This window comes from Grammomys surdaster, unplaced genomic scaffold, assembly GCF_004785775.1.
Source record: "Grammomys surdaster isolate TR1022 unplaced genomic scaffold, NIH_TR_1.0 654, whole genome shotgun sequence".
In the NCBI taxonomy this organism is placed as follows: domain Eukaryota; kingdom Metazoa; phylum Chordata; class Mammalia; order Rodentia; family Muridae; genus Grammomys; species Grammomys surdaster.
This window is the reverse complement of record NW_021605073.1, coordinates 357,065-373,231: the sequence shown is the minus strand read 5'-3', so window position 1 is coordinate 373,231 and position 16,167 is coordinate 357,065.

The following is a 16,167-nucleotide window of genomic DNA, read 5'->3' as shown; positions in this document are numbered from 1 at the left end:
CCCACACTAGTATCTCATTAGTGTACCTTCATCCCTTCTAGGACAGTTACAAAAACTCCACCATGAATCTCATTACTTTGTATGCTAAGTTAAAAAAAAAAAACTAGTGGAAAAAAAACAGTTTAAACACTAGAACACAAATGCTTTATTTCAGTGCTTTGGAGCTATTTGGTGTCTAATGATTTTTGTACAAATTACTATCTTTTATTTTTCTTTCTATTTTTAGGGATGAATAAAAAAGGAGTCATTTTAACTGTTGTCACGCCCTCATATAATTCCATTCCGGATCCCCTAACACTTGTCAGAATGATGGAGGTTTTCTAGAATGTGGGTATGTTTCAAGAAAGGAAAATAAAGAAAGTGGACTCTACTGAAGATTCGGTGCAGCAAGATGAGGGGCGGGAAACGTCTGAGAAAAGTATCAAAGAAGCTGAAAAATGGTTTTGACTTCTAGAACAAATGTTTTATTCTAGGTTGTGCACAATGCTCTTATTAGACCACAAAATGAATGTTACTATATGGTGTTTTAATAATTTAACTAAATTACAAGCAAACAAAAGAAACATCTAATATCCAACATGTGGGCTTTTTATACAAAAATAGTGCAATATAAATGACTTTCTAAACACTTTCTTACAATTCATAAAATTAAGCCTGTTTCCTTGTGCCTTAAGGCATTTCTTTAATTATACCTATTATGCAAATCAGGAGGGCAGTTCTGGAGTTGAGTTCACTTACCACCTGGCCTGGAAACAGTCTTCAGCTGGTAACTAGGAGCTAGGACTTTTGTCCCTGTTCCGTAAACCTTGGGCATACTTTCCTAAGGCTATCTTAAATGTATGGCCATCTGTCTACTGAGGGGCCAGATTTTATCAGGGCAATTTTAGCAACCGTTCCACCTTTGCGAGTATTCATTTCCCTATCAGTCTAGGTGAAAGGCCATACAAAATGGAGTGTGTGTAAGAAGGTTACTTTCATGGGCAATAGGGAGAAGAGTTGACAATATCTGCCTTTACAAGCAAAAACAGACTTCTTGATTATTTGAAATAGTTAAAATTTGACAGAGGAAATAAGTAGTTTGAACTAGGGACACATCTGATAGTTTAAAGAGATTGAAAAAATGACTTGGTTTATAGAGATACATTGGTATTTGACAGGTACATATTGATACTTAATATGACTGTTGTTTCTATATAGGTGCTTCTAAGGCTTGAAAACCCTGTTCTTTCCATAATTTGTTTTTAATCACCAATCCATCTCGCCGGCCCCCTTTCCGTAATTTGTTAACCACCCATACTTATAGCAATGTAATGCATTTGCTTAACAAAAATTTACCACACAGTTAAATTCATCAGACTCTAGATTATTCATTTTTTCCCTTTTTCCTGCTTTTCATGTGTGGCATACATGCATGTGTGTATGCATGCTTTTGTATATATGCGAGCACACCTGAAGTTGATGCTGAGAATATTCAATCACTCTTCTATATTATTTATTGAATCATGGTCTCTTAATCAAATCCAGAGCATGTTAATATAGCTATTCTTGCTAGCCAGCTTCCTCTGTGGGTCCCCTGCCTTCATCAACTGAGCCTAGAATTACAGAGTGGCAGCCATGCCTACCCAAAATTTACATAGTTTCCTGGAGTTTAAATTCAGATCCTCTTGCTTGCTCTGAAAGCACTTTAATGAGTGAGCCATCTCCTCAGGCCAAATTATTCGAAATTTCAATAAGAGGGTCCAAATTCATGAGATTTAATAGTGGCACTGTTTGTTCAGCTAGTCACCATATAATGCTCATTTGACGTTGGCCTGGATAGGATGAAAGGCAGTGAGAACACGTAGGTAGGAAGACACAAATACGAGTTGTGTGAGCCAGCCAGGTGGTAGTGGTACACACTTACGATCCCAGCCAAGGCTACACAGAGAACCTTGTTGCAGGGGGAAAAAAAACAACAACAAAACAGTACAAAACAAAACAAAAACAACAACAACAAAAGAACTAGGAGAGCCAATTCCCTAAATCAATCTACTTGGTAGGTATAAGATTTATCAGTGCTAGCTAGAATGTAATGATGCTAAGAGCAGCTGCCGCCACGGAAAAGAAGGGCAGGTGCTATGTTGCAATTAAGATTTGTCAATTCTAGGCTAAAGGGTATCTTACTAGGGAAGGCAACAAGAGGGACAATTTTGAAACTGGAAGACTATCTTTCCCCCACCCCCGAGCTCTTTAAATGACCTTTAATTGTCCTACCTCATGACATCTTAAGGAGTATAGTACATTCAGAAAGGCGTCTTCAAGACTTGTTTCCCCGATTTGGAAAAGACACTTAGATCAAGGGATATTTTTCTTCCACATCCTCCTACTTATTCACTATGTCCTAAAGTGAACGTACTTAGCAGTTAGACCTATGCAACATATATTCTCTGCCTAGAAACAACAGAGACTTACTTGGCTCGAGGATTATAAAAGTGTCTCCCCTCACAACATCCTTACTCTTTCCAAAATGACAACTTCAGGCAAATTTAAACAAAAATACAAGTTAGACATATTAGTGAAAAGGAGTATTTGAAGGGAGAGATCAGGTACCTATGAATAGACCTTCTACCATCTGTAAATTACCTCTGGGACACATTGAAAGCAATTCTATGAGGGAAATCTAGATTCTGCAGATCGCTAAAGGTAAACCAAGAAGAGACCAGACACTTCAACAGACTTGTAACAAATGAGGAGATTTGAAATACTAATAAAAAGTCCTCCAGCTGAAAGAAGGCCAGGTCCAGATGGATTAACAGCAGAATTCTACCAATCAAAAAAGATCTGCAGCCAGTCTTCAACTGACTCAAAATAAAAAAGAAGGAAAGAAGGAAGTAATGAAGGATAAAACAAAGGAAGGAAAGAAGGAGGAAGGAGGAAGGAGGAAGGAAGGGAAAAAGGAAGGAAGAAAGAACACTTATAAACACTTTCTATCAATCTATTTATTTTTTAAATTATCAAACAATATTTCAGAATATAAATTTATTTTTCTAACATCAAATTTTAATACACAAGTGAAAAACTAAAACATCTATTACTAAATCAATAAAGCTTTCTTTAAAATATAGTTCTGGGGCTGGAGAGATGGCTCAGTGGTTAAGAGCACTGACTACACTTCCAGAGGTCCTGAGTTCAAATCCCAGCAACCACATGGTGGCTCACAACCATCTGTAATGAGATCTGACGCCTTCTTCTGGTGTGTCTGAAGACAGCTACAGTGTATTCATATATAATAAATAAATAAATCTTTAAAAAAAATATATAGTTCTGCTCTTAGCAACATTTACAAAAAAGAATTGGGTTAGAAAACAAGATGTTATGTTTTTAGATAATTGCTTATGGTTTCTGCTGCTTTTCTCAGGATTCTGACTAAGAATCTGAGTCTTCTGTTTTGTTTCACTTTGTTTTGTTTGTTTTGAGATGATGTTCTCTGTATGTAGCCCTGGCTGTCCTGGAACTCCCTCTGTAGACCGGGCTGGCCTCGAACATGGAGATCTGCCTGCCTCTGCCTCCTGAGTGCTGGGATTAAAGGTGTGCGCCACCACTGCCTGGCAGGAATTCAAGTCTTAAAGAAGCCAAGATTCCTGTTAAGTGTGCCTGCAGTAAAGTGTGTTTTAAAAGATATTTATTTATTTATTTATTTATTTATTTATTTATTTATTTATTTGTGTGTGTGTGTGTGTGTGTGTGTGTGTGTGAACTTGTATGAGTTCATGCCATATGTGGAGGGATACCCAGAGTCCAGAAGAGGATAGTAGAATCCTGGAATTGGAATTACAGGCCACATGGGTTCTGGAAACTGAACGCAGGCCTTCTGGAGGGCAGCAGGAGTTCTGTATTAGAGTTTTTAACTGACCATTGTAGAAACAATTGATATTTTAAAGTGAATTAAATACCTTAAATTTTCTGAGTATTTGTGAAAAAAATGTGCATAGTTGTGTGTCTAAATCTTACCTAAATACTATATTAACGTTTCCAGAATTGCAGACAGAAGTTTAATACACACAAACTGAACATGAGGTGTCTGTAACATAATGGTTATTATATCTAGACCACTATTATAGTCAGTGAAAAAAATTTCACATCTCTGGTCCTTATAAACAATATCATTTAGATTAATTTACCATTTGGAATTCTGTCTGTCTTAGGCAGTGCTCTATTGCTGTAAAGAGACACCATCACCAGGGCAACCCTTATAAAAGAATACACTTAATTGGGGCTGGCTTATAGATTTAGAGATTTAGTCCATTATCCTCATGGCGGGGAGCATGGCATCATGCAGGCAGACATTGAGCTGGAGAAGGAACTGAAAGCTCAATATCCTGATCCATAAGCACAGACATTCTGGGCTTGACATGAGCTTTTGAAACTTCAAAGCCCACCCCTAGAGACACACTTCCTCTAGCAAGGCCACACCTCCTAATCTTTCCTCAACTAGTGCCACTCTCTGGTGACTAAGCATTCAAATATACAAGCTTATGGGAGGGGCATTCTTATCCAAACCCCTACATTGACTATTTAAACCCCTGTATAAATTGATGTTTTGACTAAAGAAGCATTTTGTTATTGTATATATGAAGTACACTTACATATCAGAAAATGAGTCTATTTATGGGCATTTTCAATGTCCCTCAAATTTGTGAGAGGTCAGGTCTCAAGTATTTATTTTTTAGACATTGTGGACTTATTATTTTACCAAGCCTAAGATTTAAATTTTTGTATCAAAGTAGAAACTAACCATACATACGTACGTACACACACACACACACACACACACACACACACACACACACCCTTTATGTGGTTACGTGCTAATTGTTCTGGGCTTCTCTGTATGTTGAATGTGTTTATGCTCCTCAAGTAATTAAGCGTCTAGAATAGAAAGCTTAGGAGGACACTTTGCCAAACTGGCATCTTCCTAACTAGAAGTCTTAATGGCCATAACCTTTTCCAAGCTTGTGTTCACACATCCTTAATTGCATCATTGGTATCCTCTTTAAGAAAAGATAATTAGGCATGCTGCACCACAATGCACTGGAAGCAGCGCCTACTAATGATTTAAAAGTAACAGATAATTGCTAGCCTGAGCAGTGTGCCTACAAACAAAAACATTCCACTTTGGATTTTTTTGAAATAGTTTTTGTTTATTTGTTAAAAATATTATTACCTTTATTTAATGATAGGGCATGCATGTAAAAGTCAGAAAACTTGGAGATTCTGTCTTTCCACCACTGAGCTTCCTGGAACTGAACCCAGGTAGTGAGGTTTCAAAGCAAGTGTCCTTAGCCAAATGGACCATCTCACCAGCCCCACTTTTTATTTATTCTTAGAAAACAACATTAAATGAATATTTATGTATAAATATAACCTAGTATAGAAGAATTATGCCATTCTTTAACTGAAACAATCATTTGAATGTATTTCTTCAAATAAGAAAAGAGTTAGAATGGGCTGTCAAACAACACACGATGCTCGCAGTCCTAACTACTACCTCTAAGTAACTACATGTAATAGAACCATCTGTCATGGTTTTCTTTCCATTATTAAGTTCTCTTTTGTCAGCCACAGTCCTGGTGCTTTTCTATGGCACTCACAGTCAAGTTGATGCAAAGTGACTCCAAGGAGTAATTATTTTTCAAAATAGCATTTTAAAACGTGCGTGCTCCCGTTGCTCATATTTTCTATCTTCCTTGTAAAACTCTGTAACTGTTGTCTGTTGACATTTTGCAGAAGCGTGACCTCTTAAAAAAAAAAAAAAAAAAAAACGTAATCACCTAACAATTTATTTTTCTGAGATACTGCTACTTCGAGCCTGACTTAGAGTTTAGAGGACTTGCACTGAAGTATCCATGTTCTTCTCTCCCAGAATTGTACCAGCAAAGCCAGTGAGATGGTTCAGTGGGTAAAGGGACTCATGCAAGCCTGGCCACCTGAGTTCAATCCCCAGAAACTTCATATAGGCCAGTGGTTCTCAAGCTTCCTAATGCTGTGACCTTTTAATACAGTTCCTCATATGACCCCCAACCATAAAATTATTTTCGTTGCTACCTCACAAGTGTGACTTTGCTGCTGTTATGAATCTTAATAAAATGTGTGTGTTTTCTGATGGTCTTAGGTAACCCAGTCACAACCATAGACTGAGCATCACTAACATAGGAGGGATAAAATCAACTCCACAAACTTGTCTTTTGACCTCCAAACTTGCACCATGGCACAAGCATATCAAAGTGCGTGTGTGTGCAAACACACACACACACACACACACACACACAAACACCACAGCACGCCACACCACAATGCTAAAAAATAAAAGAAAAATTGAAAGAAAAAAAGAATTGCACAATGCTAAAAAATAAAATAAAAAATGGAAGAAAAAAAGAATTGCATAAGCTAAAAGATAATATAGTTTTTTTTAAAAGAGAAAGATATTCTGGAAAATGAGAGTGCGCTAGTAAGCTGGGGAAAGAAATATGCTAAAACAAAATGCTAGGCCCCAAGTCTCAAGGTCCTCTACATAGCACTTGCCTGTCCCACCTTTATACATGGAAGGCTTTTCTTACATATGTACTCCTTGTTGCCTGTAGCCCAGGTGAATAAATGTTTCCAGGCCTTTTTGTTAACTAGACTCTTTCACATTTTAGAAGAGAGACTTTATCCAGTCCCCATTCTCCTGTCACACTAGGGCATCACATATAAGACAGACAAAAATTAAATTCAAAAGTGGATTCCAAATAAGCTTGTCACCAGAGTCACTACTCCTAGAATCTACAGCTTTTAGTTGCTTGAATTTGTCCATCAAGAGTTTTATTGGCACTAAGCCCTTGAAATTTGTCATTATCTCCAATTCTGATATATCGCATCCTAGTAAATGAGAAAGTCTAGCACAAAATTACAGATAGTTAGCAATGCTTAAGAAGAGAATTACTCAGTGATAAACGAGGAAGTTAACATGAATTCACATGGGACATGATACATTCCCACAGTTCCAATGTTAAAAGGCTGAAGCTGGAGGACCCTGAATTTGAGGCCAGCTTTGGTTACATAGAAAAACCCTTTCTAAGAAGATAGGAACTCTACAAGAAGATCAACAGAGTCAACCAACCTGGACCCTTGGGGCTCTCAGAGACTGAACCACCAACAGAAGAATATACAAGGGCCTCTCCACACATATGTAGCAGATATGCAGCTTGGTCTTCATGTGGGTCCCCAACAACTGGAACAGGGGCTACCCCAAAAGCTGTTGCCTGACCATGGGATATATTCTATTAGCTGGGCTGCCTTGTCTGGCCTCAGTGGGAGAGGAAGTGCCTAGCCTTGAAGAGACTTGAAGTGCCAGGGTGTGGGGATACCCAGGTGGGCCCCTACTTGCTCAGAGGTGAAGAGGACGGGGGAAGGATAGTGGGAGGGGATGACTGGGATGGGGACACTGAACTGGAATAAATAAAAACATTAAATTAAATTAAAGAAAATAAAAACCATTTCTAAAAGCCAGTGACAAAAATGGAGTCATTTGTGGCAGCTGTTTCAAAAGGACCTAAAACCAAGTGATTATGAAGAAGCCGTTTTTAATGCATAGTTATTTGTAGAGAGAAAGAGATGAAACAAAAAAAAAAACCCCAAAAATCAAAATTCTTTCCTCTCTTACAACATTACAGTAACTGGAGCTGGAGCAGTGACTCAAGATATCTTACACAATTTGACCCTAGCTCTTAAAAACCTGGAACCTCACCCTAAGCAGGCAGTCTCAGGAAGAAAAGGCAATTATATAATTTACTGAGCAGATACTGAGCTCCCCTCCTCTTATCTGTTAACTGGGCCCGAAGGCAAGGCCAGATGACTTCTCTTAACTGATTCCAAAGGACCCCATGCCTCTGTGGAGAAGGTGATTATCTTTCTCTGATAATTCACCTATTGCACTTCTGTTCCTAGTGAATATTCTTTATTAAAACTTTTCAGTCAATTCAGGGATGGTAAACACTTTTGCTCTTCACTTTAGGCTCCTTGATTCTGGCACAACACTGTCTAATACTAAATCTCTTTCACTGGAATTCCTTGCTAGTAGTCTTGGGACCTTTTAGAACAACAGGATCACTCTTGGCTCTTGGTGAGCTTAACAGGGAACCAGATAATTATGGTCACCGAAGCCACCGTGAGTCAGATGTATCTGGGCTTCTTGTCCATGCCCAAGATGAACAAAAACCATTGACAAGGAATGAGCAGAGAGAATGTACATGTATTAAGGACCATTAAAAACATTCATGAGAATAAGAGTTCCAAGAGAGATACTGCTGTGGTGCCCCGTTCAGAGGGACAGGAAGGCAGTCTTTAATGTGATTTCTCGCTCTTTGAGTGGCTCACAAGCTAAGCTAATGAGGCATCCACACACCCTATGCATGCTTCCTCAGCTCAAACGGAGAGAATCATGTGTTACTTACTCATCCAACCAAGGCATTGTCATCCCTTTTATCCACTGTCTTCCAATTCATTTAACCCACTCCGTAGGTTATTAACAGAGCTACTTTCAAGATTTGATACCGGGCTAAATGATTAGTTCATGATCCACCTCAGACCCTTTCCTGACTTCCTGCAGGGAGATAACTCCTGCCTCTCATGGTCAGAGATATAAACAGTAACTATGTCTCCCTAGAGAAGTTATCTGGTTGGGTGTCTTCTGAATTTGGCCCTTTCCTTTATATTCTGCTTTACAGCAGAGTTTCTATGCTCAGGATGAAATACCTAGGTATCTCTTCACTTGTATGCTTCACTCATCACAACCCCTGCCCTTCTCACTAGTTTCCCTCCAGGGCAGGGGAACCTACAAAACCAGACTAGGCAACATGTTAATTCCCTAATTCACTCAGGAAGGCAAAGATTATTAATTTGGGGACAGATGTTGACCTGACTTATCTTCTTGTAATTTTTTTTGCATTTTTGCCTTAATGATCCCTAGCAGAAGTGCATTTTATTTCACACAATAGCTTCTTCAGTGTTTAGAAGTGATTATTGTAAAAAAATAAAAATAAAAAAAATAAAACAAAGGAAGTTTTCTTTTTGTCAAGTGGAAAAAATGCTCCCTTTCCTTGTTTGGAGCATTTCCTTGAGATATTTACCTAGATGGCCGGGCAGTGGTGTCCACGTCTTTAATCCCAGCACTTCGGAGGCAGAGGCAGGAGGATTTCTGAGTTCGAGGCCAGCCTGGTCTACAAAGTGAGTTCCAGGACAGCCAGGGCTACACAGAGAAACCCTGTCTTGAAAAACCAAGAGAGAGAGAGAGAGAGAGAGAGAGAGAGAGAGAGAGAGAGATTTACCTAGTATTTGTACTAGTATTTGTAAATCTGTTCCTTTGATGTGTATGTAAAACATTTTTCTTGTTTCTTTGTAGCCCAAGAAAGTTTTAATTAAGTGTTCCAGAGCCATCTCTTTCAAATGTAAATATCAAGGGAGATAAGACCCCTCTCTCCTTACTCTGTGCCTTACTTTAAGCACTATGTGCTTTCGAAAAGACAAATGAAAAGTCTTAAATTAGTCTTTCCTCCAAAGGCAATTGCATTTCCCAGACTTACTAGATGAATTTGTGATGAACAAGAACAGACAATGTTGCTGAATCCTCTTACATGACAAGTTATTGTTTACTTTGAGAACATGCATGTCATGGATTTCATTTTCCAGTATTATATATAATTTACAAGGTATTCTACTTGTATATTCAGTCATGTTGGTGTGAGGAGAAGGGGAGGCCCCCTTGCGTACCACCCCAATCTGGGACATCTAGTCCCAGCAGAACTAAGCATATCCTCTCCCACTGAGGCCCAACCAGGGAGTCCAGGTAGGGGAAGGGGATCCAATGGCAGGCAACAGAGTCAGAGACAGCCTCTGCCCCACTTGTTAGGAGACCCACATGAAGACCAAACTGCACATCTGCTACAAATGTGTGGAGGGCCTAGGTCAAGCTGATGTATGCTCGTTGGTTGGTGGTTCAGTTTCTGTGAGCTCCCCTGGGCTCAGATTAGTTGACTATGTTAGTCTTCTTGTGGTGTCCTTGAACCTCTGGCTCCATCAATCCTATCCCCCACTCTTCCACAAGATTCCCCACGCTATGCCTGATGTTTGGCTGTGGGTCTCTGCATCTGTTTCCATCCGCTGCTGGATTAGGCCTGTCAGGAGACAGTTATGCTAGGCTCTTGTCTGCAAGTATTGCAGACTATCATTAATAGTGTCAGGGGTTGGCTCTCTCCCATGAGATGGTCTGGAGTTGGGACAGTCATTGGTTGGCCATTCTCTCGATCTCTGCTCCATCTTTATCCCTGTCTATCTCGTAGGTAGGACAAATTTGGGGTTAAAAGTTTTGTGGGTGTGTTGATGTCCCCCTAGCAAGTTTTTCAGTAGAATGAAATGAAGCCTATTTGTGTTGTCGGAATCTCAATAGGCCTGGGCATATCATAAAGAACATGGATAGGAGTTTCTGAGAAAAGACAGTTTTCTGTCTCACAGCCATCATTACAATAGAACCATCTAGATAGAGTCAAACACTAGGGTGATTCTCGTTCTTAAGCAAACTGCCAGTTCTATCTTTGGTGGACTTTAGTTAACTAACCTTCAAAGGTAGGTGTCAGCAGCTGTGTCTTGTTGTTGTATTTGTATTGTGTGTCACCTCTCATAAACTTAAAGATAATATCTCACACTCTTTGGTACCTAGTTAGGTATTATCAGAATTGGTGGACATTGGAGCTGACCCTTCCTTCAAAATCAATATTATGCTAAGCCAAAGACCGAAACTATAGGGTTCAGAAGAATGGGATCTGTGACTTATCTCTGGACTCCGGAGGAGACGTGATATCCTGAACTGCCCTATGGTCACTAACTGATAACTATTTGCTTCTTCTTCCAAAAATCCAAAACTTTGTTAAATTATTATCTAGCAGGAGGCTTTCTGATAAAGAAGAAGGACAAACCATTGTCCCTTTTTGTAAGAATCTGTCTAAATGGGTCCATCAATCACTTAGACAGGAGAATGACCCTCAAAAAGCTGCTTGTGCTTTAGAATTTAGAAATAACACGAGACCTGTTTGAAATGTAGATGGGCACAATGTTCTCTTCGGCCACTGCCCATCCACTGTCAAGCGGAGAGTGCCTTATCATCCATGTGAAGTAAACTCTGCCAGTCTTCTTCCCTTCACTCTATCTTGTGAGAATTCTTTCTTTTAAAAAAGTCTTTATGTCCCCTTGTTGGAGAGTGTTTCCTTATGTATGCAGTGATGCATTTACTAAACAGAGTCCTGTGCGGAAATTACATACTATCCATCTAGATTCATGTTCACTCTGCCAGAAAGTAGACAACCAGAAGGTTTTCATTCTCTCGTGGAACATTGTGATGGTGCTGAATCCACACCGTTTCTGAGACAAGAAGGGATGAAAATCAATTTGGAAAAATAGAGATCCTTTTCCCATTGATTTTTCTCAAGATATTTCTATGCCAAATAAGTTGAGAACTGTAGTGTTTCATTTCTTCATTGTAGGAACTCAATACTGTTAAGCAGCACGTGACTAGTGGTGAAATAATAACATGACTATGCTTTCTCATTGCATTTGAGGCCTGCTCCACAGGAGAGAATTTAGGGCGGAACCAGCTATCTTTTTCTACTAAATGGCCATGTTGTCAGACTAGCTCATAAATATTTATGTTTATCACATAGACCTGTACTGCTCTCAAGCTTTGACAGAAAACCTTTTTTGTTTGTTTGTTTGTTTGTTTTGTAGCAGACAGCAGTCAATGCAAATATTCATGACTGTTGCTGAGAACACATGGTCATATTCCTCAATCCTCCTCAATTCCAAGATGATTGAAGAACACCTATGAAGAAGAAAGAAGAGTCAGAAAACAGGAAGGTGGCTATTGAACACAAACTCACGGTTGCTGTGGTTATTTTCACAAGATCAAGTAAACCCAAACTCCCGTAGTGATGTGGAATAAGTCCCTGAGTGAGGGGATATTTGCAGTTGATAGCTTGTGGGAGAAGGACAATCACTCTTCTTTGGGGATTTGGTCACTGTAAGGTTCCTCTTACACCAGTGAATGACCCCATACCTGTGCATATATGAGAGACAGTAAAGGAAGTTGCTGAGTTATAAAAAAAGAAGAGAAGGAGGGAAGTAGACGAGGGGAGAGAACAAGAGGAGGAGGAAAGAAGAGGAGGAAGAGGGAAGAAGAGGAAGAGGAGAGAAGAAGAAATGAAGTTGGGAAGCAGCTTTGCATGAGATATCTGGGGTGAACTTGGGAGGGAGAGTTGGGAGATGGATATATATTCCATGGTATACATGCATGAAATACCCAAGGGAAAAACTTAAAGCAGTGGTTTTTATTGTCTTTAAACCCTAACTTAATTAATTCAATTTAACTTTAATTGTAACCCTATCTTAAAAATTAATATATTCATAATGCCCAGGCAGAACATAGATTCCTAGAGGAAGAATTTGCGGTAACTGTTTGAATTTATTTCAAAACAAACAAATATTTCAGTCTTCATATGACACATACATATGTCCACCCATATGTGAAACATGTTTCATAAGTGAGAATCTCCTTAGGTTAAAACTGTGATAGAATATAGCTTGTCTTGTGAACCACGTAGCTTTTGTCTTCTGACACCGATTTTACTTACCTCTCTTCCTAAACGTTCCTTTCAGTTTAAGATCCCTACGTTTTCCTGTTTTGTTACTGTGCCTTTGGAACTGGATTCAGACTTCAAATGTTTGCTGTCTGATGGAAATAACATTTAACATTTCCAAGTTAACAGTTAAAAATCCCCCCAAGTCCCCACAAAACTGAGTGCATGCACACGTCCACATGTATCCACGTGTTTATTTCATTATATCTTCTAGAATATGTTATATTATAGTCATAGATATGAATATTATTTCATTATGTCTTCTATGATATAGTTTTAGCCAAAAAGTCAAAAAGTTAATGATATTTTATTCTTAACAACCAAAAGATTTATCATGGTTGTATCTGACTGATGAAAATGTGCTGAATCTATATAGTGGCTGTCTCTTTAAAGGAAATCAACACTAACTCAGGTGTCATGGCCTTACTTCTCATTGTATTGCCAGAGTTAGGATCTGAACCTGGGCTCTGATAGCCCCTGTAATAAGCAGGGACCATAGTACCATTTTGGGAAGAACAAAAAGGTCCTGTGATTCCCATATGCCAAGCTTATCTTTAGGGTACAAACATGGGGTTTAAGTTTAGAGGACCTGAACATACCTAAGCAGTTCTTATCCTGGTCTGGCCCACCTACCCATCACTATTGTCTCAGTTCTAATCTCTTAAGTAAACTGGGAGTCAGCACTGTTTGAAATCTTTTCCATGCAGATAAGATCCTCCACTGGCTAGCATGAGACTCCCAGGCTTTTTCTACTCTCAGCAGACTCAAAGGAAAATCCCAGTTTCTTTGGACTTCCATGTTTCAATAGTCCGACAACCAAAGGGAAGGGCACAAATGTCTCTTTAGAATATTTTTATTTCTGCCAGGACAGTTAGATCTGCTCTGAGTCATTCCTTATTTCTCCTGACTTGGAAGGTCAGAGAGACAAGGGAATAAACTACTTAAGACTTCAGGCTTTGTGCTTTTATGCGTTGTTGTTGCTGCTGCTGGACGAGGGGTGGGGGGTGGAGGGGGTGGGGGGAAACACACAGAGACAGAGAGACAGACAGAGAGAGACAGAGAGACAGACAGAGACATGGGGAGAGACAGAGAGAGACAGAGAAACACAAACATAGAAAGAGACAGAGAGACAGAGAGATAAAGATATGGAGACAGAAACAGATAGATATAGAGAAAGAAAGAGACAGAGAGGAAGGGAGCAAAGATATAAGTTGGGTGCATACAGAGGATCTGGGTGGAGCTGACAAGAGGAAAGAATATGATCAAAACATATTGTATGAAAAATATTGAAATAAAAGTTAATTAATTTTTTTTAAAAAGTAATTGCAGGCTTTTATTTGGGGCAAAAATCTGCAGAGATGGGTGTCTGGGAGAATCAGGGCCTACCATCCACGTAGGAGCTGAGAGATAAGGTGAAGGGCCAGGAAAGGAGGTTGAAGGGTTACTTTAGGGCCCAAAATGGACTTTTGTTTGTCAAGACTGATAAAGTGCGGTGAGTCGGTGAGTCACGACTGAAAGAATGTCAGGTGATTGATAACATCTTCCTGGCCAGTCATTAGGAGGGAGCCTGCAGGGAGGTTGTGGCAGGAATCTAGGGGGAAAAGTCACCTTAGTCATCATGATTCCAGAATTCTGATGACTGGTTTACGGGAAACTGCCAGAACATTTCAAAATGGTGGCCATAGCTAACCCTGACTATACTGCCTGCTTTGTTCCTAAGACAAATGTAGATTTCCAATCTCAGTTGTGCTCACATACCCTGGAGAACTTATACTAACTTGTGCATGCCATGGTTTTTCACTTACTTGCTTGAGTTTATTTCAAGATTTTCTTGAGGCTATTCAGAATGGGAGTGTTGTTCTGATTTTCCTCTCAGTGCAGTTGCTATCTGTATATAAGAAAACTGCAGATGTTTTATGATAATTTTTTATTCTGACATTTTGTTGTAAGTTTCAAACAGTTCTGAGAGTTTCCTGGTGGAGCCCTTAGGGTCTCTTACATATAGAATCATATCATCTATGAATAAGGATACTTGGGCTTCCTCTTTCCCATTTGTTTCCTCACTATGTTTTGTTCTTGTGTTCTTCCAGTTACAACTCCACACACTGTATGGAACAGGTATGAAGAGAGTGGGCATCCCTGTCATTATGGAAAAGCTTTGAGTTTTCTCCCGTTCAGTTAATTATAGATAACCCACATACAACCTTTATTGAGATAGTTCCTTCTATCTAGCTATTCCTAGTTTCTCTAAGGCTTTTTATCATAAAGATATGTTGGATTTTACCAAAAATAAAAACCCTTTTCTGATTTGATATTTTTGAGGGATTCTTGGAAACCTCCGCTGTATTCAGTTGTCAAGCATTTGAGAACTTTTGTGTTCATCAGTGTTCATCAGAGACACTGGCTTATAATTTTCTTTCTCTAAAGTGACTTTGATTTTGGCAGATTCTCCTGATTTCCCTGCTCCCTTTCTCTGCTCTGTTTTCACTTTGTCTTCTTGTCTTCTCTTTATCACTCCCTTTAGAGCCTCTTTCTATTTGCAGCCACATGGGCTCTTCTAATATCCCCGGCCTTTCCCCATATTTATTCCCACCTGTCTTCACATATTTGACAGCTGTAGGCTATGAAATATATGTAAGAAAATATGTATCATACTTATCTGTCTGAGCCATGGTTAACACAATATAATGTTTTCCAAATTTCATTTTTCTTTATAATGGAATAAAATCCCATTGTATATATGGCTCACATTTGGATTATGTATCCATCTGTTGATAGACATCTATGACTTACTTTTTTATTTTTTGTACCTTTATCTCATTTTGGTATTTGCTTTGTTAATAATGGTGGTGTTAAAAGAATCTGGTAACATTCCTTCTGTGGTACTTTGAAATAGTTTGAGAAACATTGGCGTTTGCAATTCTTTAAAGAGCTAATGGAATTTCCATTTGGGTGGACACTATTTAATTGAGGTATTTTTTTTTTAAATTCAACCTCATTGCTTATTATGAACCAGCTTCAATTGTTTATCTTGTCTTGGCTTCATTTTGCAACTTAAAGTTCATTAACTTCTTTTTTTTTTTCATTAACTTCTTTAGGTTTTAAATTTATTGGAATCTAGGGTTTTAAGGCAAGTCCTAAAGGTTTTCTTGATTTCACTAGTTTCTGTTGTAATGTGGTCATTTTTGTCTCTAATTTTATTAATTTGGGTCCTCTCTCATTTTGTTACTTTGGCTTAGGGGGGTAATCAAACTTGCTTAGCTTTTCAAACAGTGAATTCTTTGGTTCATTGATTCTTTGTATTACTTTCATTTCATTAATTTTTGCCCTAATCTTAATTATTTCTATTGGCTGATTTTAGATTTCCTTGTTCTTGTTTTTCTAAGACTGCAAATTTCACTGTTAGTCTCTCTCTCTCTCTCTCTCTCTCTCTCTCTCTCTCTCTCTCTCTCTCTCTCTCTCTCTC